This window comes from Nuphar pumila, chromosome 13, assembly GCF_984573655.1.
Source record: "Nuphar pumila chromosome 13, dmNupPumi1.hap1.1, whole genome shotgun sequence".
NCBI classification, from domain to species: domain Eukaryota; kingdom Viridiplantae; phylum Streptophyta; class Magnoliopsida; order Nymphaeales; family Nymphaeaceae; genus Nuphar; species Nuphar pumila.
The window spans coordinates 9,246,068-9,255,305 of record NC_143261.1 but is presented as its reverse complement, the minus strand read 5'-3'; positions in this window follow the sequence as shown (position 1 = coordinate 9,255,305).

The following is a 9,238-nucleotide window of genomic DNA, read 5'->3' as shown; positions in this document are numbered from 1 at the left end:
TCCGACAATTGTTTGCATGTGTCTGGGGCATTCTGTCGGCGGCAACAACCGACCAGAGGGCCGGCTAAAGTCGATTGTGGCTTTTTACAACCATAATCTTCAACAGCCGACCATGGCTGTAGTTGGCCGTGGCTGATTCTGGCACCCGGCCAACACCGGTGGCTAAACAGTCACTACAAGAAAATAGGTTATTAGCGATGGATTAACGAGAGAAACACATCCGTCATTACAATCAATGAAATCTACAAAAATAGCGACGGAATATATCCTGTCATAAAATCCGTCGCTAATTAGCAACGGCTTTTGCGAGAGAATATTTTGTCTTAATGGACGCACCATTTAGCAACGTCTTTGGCGACGGAAAATATTCTGTCGCGATTTAGCGACGGAATTGGCGACAAAATATATTCTGTCGCCATTTTCGTGTTTTGATTTACGGTGGCTTAGCGATGGAATTAATCTGTCGCTAAGCCGTCGCTAAATGTCGCATAACCCCTAATCCCAACCCTCTTTTTCTTTTCTTCTTTCGCTGCTCCCGCTTTCGCTCTCGCCCACTGCCCTCTCCCTCTTGCCGCCCTATCCGTTCCGTCGGCCCTCACTGTCCACCGTCGCTGGCTGTTGATCCCCGTCAGCCTTCCGCCGCCGCCCGGAGACGCGCAGGTAAATTTTAAAACTCCGGCAGAGAGTCGACCCCCTGCGTTTTCTGGTAGGGGGTCGAACCCCTGCGTTTTTGGCAGGGGGTCGAACCCCTATTGTTCTGGCAGGGGGTCGACCCCCTGCGGTTCTGACAGGGTCGCAAGGGGTCGACCCCCTGCCGAAAATGCAAGAGGTCAACCCCCTACGTTCCGGTAGGGGGTCGACCCCCTGCTGTTCCGGCAGATGGTCGAGCCTCTGCGTTCCTGCAGGGGGTCGACCACCCGTTGTTCCGGCAGGGGGTCGACCTTGTCGTTGTTCCGGCAGGGGGGTCGACCTTGTCGTTGTTCCGGCAGGGGGTCGACCTTGTCGCTGTTCTGGCAGGGAGTCGACCCCCTGGTGTTCCGGTAGGGAGTCGAGCCCCTGGTGTTCCGGTAGGGAGTCGACCCCCCTACAGGGGGTCGACCCCCTGCTATTCCGGCAGGGGGTCGACCCCCTGCGTTTCCGGCAGAAGGTCGACCCCATGCATTTCGGTAGGTCATTGGGTGCTAGGCTTCTCAAGGCCTATGCAAGATGTTTTCATTTGCCTCGGTTTTTTTTTTCGACAAGTGGTGACTTCATTTTAAAATAGTGTTTTTTGCAGATTTCTCAACGAAACCCGCTTGTGCTTAGCCACCCATGGTAAGTAAGTGGCAAAAACAATGCAAATCGGGTAAATGCCCGTGGTGAGTAAGTGATGCAAGCGCATCACATGTTATTTAATTTATTAGATGTAACACTTTACTGTTCACACACTCACTTAGTTGTTGATATCAAGGGCTACTTTATTGGAGTTTGGAGATCATGTTGAGCATGATTTTAATGTATGAGAATAGAAGTGTTCTTATTTTTGGAGTACGGATTCCATGTTAGGCATGGTAGTAGTTAGTAGAATATTGAAGTGTGTTTGCTGCAGGTACATGTTTGACATTTGTTTGATATGAATGATTTCGATGTATTGCAATGTTTGGTATAATTGTATCCATGCTTACATGTAGTTACTTTTAATTTGATTATGGCTTCTATGTAAAATTGTATAATGAAAGCATGCTTCAAATGAATGTATCGTGTCATTAATAGTTTGCACATAAAAATATTAAGTTATCAATGCATGCATCATAATTCTTGTTATTATATGACATCATATATTGCACGATAAATTTGATATTTTCTTCATTATAACATTCTGATGGTTCTCTTTTAACTGGTTAGGTTATTGTTTGTAACATCATACGAAAATGACTGTAAACCGTGAATGGATGTACCGTAGGATAGTGGACAATGAGTTATCGCATGAATATATGGATGGTATTGAAAGTTTTATTGAATTTGCAACAGCAAGTGTCAGTACAGTGGATCCCACAGGTCGGATTAGGTGTCCCTGCAAGATTTATAAAAATAATCGATTTGTAGAACCTCATGGAGTTAGACATCACCTATACAGAAAGAGTTTTGTGAGTGATTATCAGAATTAGACGTTTCATTGAGAAGAATTTAAAAATAATTTTGATGCATGGGTGAATGTGGTGCACGATAACCATATATGGATTTGATATTTGATGTCGTAAGAACAGAACTGGGTTCTGCTATGAGTCCTAGTGATGTAAGAATTGCCCTAGATGAAGAATCACCAAACGATGCAGCTAGTAGATAAAGAAGAAGAATATGAAAGTCAAACAAGTGACGTGGAAGAATTCTCAAGCTAGTGAGCAAAATCTTGTAATACAAACCTCTATTTGAATGCATTGCAATACTTGATGTGAATGATTTGAATGTATTGTAATACTTGATACGAACGATTTGAATGTATTGCAATACTTGATGTGAATGATTTGAATTATTTTTATGTATTGTAATACTTGATGTGAATGAATGAGTTGTATTGCAATACTTGATGTGAATGATTTGAATTATTTGAATGTATTGTAATACTTCATACGAATGATTTGAATGCATTGCAATACTTGATGTGAATGATTTGAATGTATTGTAATACTTAATGCAAATGAATGAGTTGCATTACAATACTTGATGTGAATGATTTGAATTATTTGAATGTATTGTAATACTTGATGCGAATGATTTGAATGCATTGCAATACTTGATGTGAATGATTTGAATGCATTGCAATACTTGATGTGAATGATTTGAATGCATTGCAATACTTGATGTGAATGACTTGAATGCATTGTAATACTTGATGTGAATGACTTGAATGTATTGTAATACTTGATGCGAATGAATGTGTTGTATTGTACTTGATGTGAATGATTTTAATTATTTGAATGTATTATAATATTTGTTGTGAATCATTTGAATGTATTGCAATACTTGATGCGAATTATTTAAATGTATTGTAATACTTGATGTGAACTATTTGAATGTATTGTATGACATTTGTTATTTGTTAGAATATGGTTTGTGGAAGTTACAGTGGTTGTTCATCCAGTAGTAGTCAGGCCTAGCCTTCATCTTTACGGGCTCCTATGATAGGTATATCATTTAACTAATTGGATGATTGATTAGTTGAAATGCACATTTTGAGAATTTTTAATGTATTTTTTTACAAATGATGTTTCGCTTATACACGATCCACCTACACCAGTTGATCACACAAGTCAGGAGCCAAGACAAGATGCAGGGTCTTCTCAGTCTGGCACAAGAAGACTCATTCGAATAGTGTATATCGATAATCGATCGTAAGTATTTCGTTTTCAATTATTGCATATCTTATAAATATTTTATATTGATATTTACTGTGTACCAATTCATATACAGCACGAGGTTTGAGCCACAAGAAGTAGTACACAAGATTAGGAATTCGCTTCTTCAACATCTACCAGGACCAGTCGCTCAATGGAAAGAGTATCCAAAAGAGGTGATAGACAGATTATGGTCCTCATTCACGGTATATAGTTGTTTGTCGTAGTTAATGTGTTTCATATTTAATTTTTTTTATAATCATGTCTACTAACTTTTTGAAAATATATATAGGCTTTGAATCGCTTCGCGACTACGGTGGAGGAACATGATGCAAGAAAGGTGTGACAGAGGGTGACTGTCAATCGATTTGCAGACATGCTGCACAATATGAAGACTGCAGCAAAAAAAACATCTGGCAGAATAGATGATCTACTACAGTGGAAGGGCCATGACCCTATTACTATCAGGAGAGATTATTGGGATGGAATGTGCGACAAGTGGGCAGGGGATGCATTTCAAAATCACTCTGCGAAGGCTGCACAAAATCGAACGAAAATGCCCGAAGCCCATCTACACACAGGTGGATCTAAGACATTTGAGAGTCACCTGAAGAAAATGGTAACTCATTAATATATAATATTAATTTTATAAGTATTGTTGCAAACTTGTTAACTAAATTTTTTATCATTTAACTTCGCAGGAAGCAGAGAAATGAGACATTGTACCATATAAGGATGTGTTTGTTGAAACACATAAACGGAAGACCACATGAGACTTCATATCAGAGAAGGTGAGAACGACAACGGTATGTATTTATTCTATTAATAATCATTGCAATATGCAAGTTATCATAATGTTATCATTAATTATTAATGCATACTTTAAACATTATTTTGTATGAAGCATATGAGCAACAGATGGTAGAGCGATATGGCGATGACGCTACTCAACATTCATCATTTGATCCTGCAGCATGGGTGACTACAGCAGGTGAACCCAAAAAGGATTGTGTGTTTGGGTTTGGGAGTAATATGAACACTTCACATGTTATTGCTTCTTCTAGTTACAACTCACAGACTTCTTCCATCGACATAAGCTCCAAGTAGCATCCTATTCTTTCCGGTGATGATGTACGCCAGATCGTTAAGGACACAATGCGTGACTACTTCCATGAAACTGTCGTCGACGTTCTCTGAGCTGAGTTCAACAGTTTTTTGCTGAACAGGGGAACTTCGATTGCAGGTTCCTCTTAGGTATGAAAGTTTCATGCAATATATTGCATGTCGTTAGATTTCATGTAACTTTGATTGCCTTAACATATTCAATTTTTTTGACTGCCTTAGAATACATATGAGCATGCTATAATCACATATTCAGTTTTTTGACTATCGTAGAACACATATAAGCATGCTAAAATCACATATACAGCTTTTTGCCTGCCTTATCGCACATATGAGCATGGTAGAATCACATATAGAGTTTTTCTGACTGCCTTAGAACACATATGAATATTCTATAATCACATATTTAGTTTTTTGACTGCCTTAGAACACATATAAGCATGATTAAATCACATATATAACTTTTTGTCTGCCTTAGAGCACATATGAGCATAGTAGAATCACATATGGAGTTTTTTGCCTGCCTTAGAGCACATATGAGCATGCTATAATCACATATAAAGTTTTTTGCCTGCCTTAAAGCACATATGAGTATGATAGAATCACATATAAAGTTTTTTTGACTGCCTTAGAACACATATGAGCATGCTATAATCACATATTCAGTTTTTTGACTGCCTTAGAACACATATGAGCATACTATAATCACATATTCAGTTTTTTGACTACCTTAAAACACATATGAGCATGCTAGAATCGCATATAAAGTTTTTTTATTGGCTTAGAACACATATCATTCATGATAGAATCACATATAAAGTTTTTTGCTTTGCCTTAGAGCATATATGAGCATGATAGAATCACATATAGAGTTTTTCTGACTGCCTTAGAACACATATGAGCATGCTATAATCATATATTCAGTTTTTTGACTACCTTAAAACACATATGAGCATAATCGAATCACATATATGGCTTTTTGCCTGCCTTAGAGCATATATGAGCATGATAGAATCACATATAGAGTTTTTATGGCTGCCTTAGAACATATATGAGCATGATATAATCACATATAGAGGTTTTTTACTGTCTTAGAACACATATCATTCATGATAGAATTACATATAGAGTTTTTTGCCTGCCTTAGAGCACATATGAGCATGATAGAATCACATATAGAGTTTTTTTACTGCCTTAGAACAAATATGAGCACATGATAGAATCACATATAGTGTATAATTTATTTCAATATATTTTGTTTATCAATACTGACTGTTCTTTTCTTGTGTAGGTTGCTAACGATAATCAACGTAGCGGAGCTGAAGGGACAGATCAAGGCAATGAACAAGAAGACACACAAAATCTTGGCGATGATTAGATTAATGTGTTGAATTTGTTCTCTTTTTTTTTGTTTCGAAAATGTAATTGTTGAATTGTAAATAATTAAACTTGTTAATTTTAAAGTGGAACGATTAATTGTTTTAGTTTCCTTTTATATGAAATTTTATGTGTACTTTGTTTTTTATTTACAGGAAATATAAATTGTAGCATTCTCGATATTTAATTTTCAAATAAATTTTTTTGTTTTTTTTCTTATTTGCGATGGATTAACGACGGATATATCCGTTGCTATACATATAATTTTGCGACGGCTTAGCGACAATTGTAAATCCGTCGTCAAGCCGAGGTCGCCATTTAGTATCGGCAGATTTGCGACGGAATCCGTCGTTCGCTATTTCGTCGCAATTAGTGACAGAACTGGTGACAGATTTATTCTGTCGCCAGTTAGCGTCGAAAAATTTTCGACGTAAGCTATCTGTCGCTACTTCGTCGCTAAGCCGGTTAGCGATGGATTAGCGACGGAATAGGGTCGTCGCTAATCCACTGCTTTGTTGTAGTGAGCCCAGACAGTCGTCTGGTGACCCTGCACTTGGTTATGGTGGCAGAAGAGGGGGGGTGCGGGCTCTTAAATCTCGACAGAAACCGAGATCTTGTGCCCTTGCTCACCAACGATGACCATCGGTAGCCTTCGTGGAGGGCAGTAGTTGTTGCTGCCAGATTCATAGGCGGTGGGTTGTCGTTCAACGCCTCCTCCCTTATTGTCGAAATTCTCAAAACCAAATAGGAATCTGGCAAAAAAAAAAAGAATGCCCACCATTATTTTTCGGTGAACGTCACATGAATGCCGACACACACACGTGTAACAGAAGCATGGACATGGGCCCATAACCTGAAAGTGCACTAGGATCGTGGCAACGAGCACTAGAGGGGGGGTGAATAGTGCTTTTAAAACTTTCTGCGGAATATTGAAGGATTTTGCAAATCTCAAAGCAAACACACAAAGAACACAAGATTTTATCCTGGTTCAGTCAAACCCGACCTACATCCAGTCCCCAAGCAAAACCCGCTTGAGATTTTCCACTATCAACCTTGTAAACTACAAGATCACACAGACCATAACCGGTCCCACTTTCAGTAACAATCCTACTGAAAGCAAACAACTCCTTTACACCAAGGAGTCCTTTTTTTTACACAAAAGAAATAACAACTTACAATACAACCTATGAGCCTTCCTTTTGAATGCAAATGAGATGCAATTGGCTTTTGAGGTTGTTGAAACACTCTACTCACGAATTCACTATCTCTCAAAGTGATTTGAGTGAAAAACTGAAGTGAAAATATCACGTGAGTGAGAAAACAAATACTTGAATGAATAGGAGTGAAAAGCAAGAAGTAAATTATTCAAATCGATTGAATTCTTGTTGTTTTTTAGTGTAAAATGCACTCATATTTATAGTTAAAATATTCCATACGTTGAGAGTATGAAAGGGTGTCAAAACTGTCCATTTTGAACGATCAAAACGTTTGAAAAATGAAAAGACACGCCTTTTTGAAGTTTCAGGAAAATGGCAAAATTAGTCGACTGAAACATCAGTTAGTCGACTAATAGTTAGTTATTAGTAGACTGACAGTTATCGTCGATCGACTGATCTGTTAATCGAGCCGTTTGAAAATCTGAACTTTTGAAACTTAGTCGACTTAAGAAAAGTTAGTCGACTGATAATATCATCAGTAGACTGAAAAACCTTTAGGTCGACTGCTGCTAAAAACTTCTAAAAAACAAACATTCTGTTCGGTCGACTGATAAAAAGCATTAGTCGACTACTGCTAAATTTTTCAGAAAACACATGTTCTGTTCAGTCGACTGATAAAACCATTAGTCGACTGCTGCTAATTTTCCAGAAAACAGACATTCTGTCCAGTCGACTGATAAAATCTTCGGTCGACTAATTTGACAAGAATTATTTTTTAGAAAATATGGCGCGAAAGGATTAGTCGACTGATAAGTCTATTGGTCGACTAATAAAAATGAAAATTTAAGAAAAGAGTTTTCTAAAAAGATTTTCAAAAGAGGTTCTTTTAGAAAAGTTTTTCTAAAGACTTTTAAGGTGAAATGCAACCTAAATATGCACTCTAAGTAAGGCTCTTACAAGAATCTAAGACTTTTAATGAATTAAACTTTTACACACTAGTCTTCAAAGATTCTTCACTGAATTCTTCAATTTCTTCATAGCCTTAGCTGAAATGCAGTTGATTCCACTTGCTCATCATCAAAACCTTGTACTTGAAGTATCATGTATGGCTTCATTGTCGTAACATAACCCAATGTTGGTGAAGAACAACATTGAGAAAGCTACTTACTGAAACTTGCCATCATTGGTTTGATCGAAGCTTGCATTGACATGTGTGGTTGACGTTCTCCTTCGTCTATTGACACCTTCGATGAACTCAAGCCGTCAGGTCGAAAGGTGAGCATGACTCTTGAATCCAATGTGTGAGAGAGGTCACCTTGGTTGCATTCATCAAGTAACCATGTCATGCATGTGAACCACTCACGTTCACACAATGAACTTTAGCTTTTCACATTCAGGTAACAGCCCTCCCCCACTCTGCTTTGTCTTTTGGTGTGCCTTATGTCAAACCGCCCGCTGCAAAAGTCCAACAGTGTAATCACATTGCACCCTTTAGCGTGATGCTGCCCCCTTGATCTAGGCACCATCTTCTAATGGACCTCAAAGCTGACGGGTTGTATTCTCAGGAGGGAGGACCATCAGGTGCATCTACACGCTCAAAGTGTGCAATGTTATCGCACCTGTCGTTTTCTTTGCATACACTAACCGTTTTACACGTGCTTTGTCTTCTCACTGCTCTTTTTTTTCACGATTCACTTGATTCATCTCGCATTAAGAAAAGCAAGCCAATCCCCATCTCTCTCATGCATTATCTACCCTTGATATTATTTTCTCAAAGCAGTGTGACAAATATAGCAATATTTATGAAAAATATCATAATAAATTGCCTGAAAGTTTTGAATGGTATTTTGTTGCAATAATTTCAAAATATCGCAATATTCATAAAAACATAAATTTTGAATTTTGAAGGTGATATTTATGCTTTTACCGGCTATCTGTAAAAAAAACCATGTTTTTTTATTTTTAAATAATTTATTTGTATTTTTTTATAAAAAGTGTTTTTAAATGTGTTATTATTGCGGATATTTTAAAAAAAAAATACAAGATTTTTTTTTCTTTTGAAAAAGTTATTTTTTTCTCACAAGTTTTTGGCTGCCAATATTTTCCCTTTTATAACATTTGTTACTGTGGCTTTCACATATGTTGCCATGATAGCCAGGACAGGTTCATGACACGAAGAAATAACTAGTAGCTGGGATGGGAAGTGGC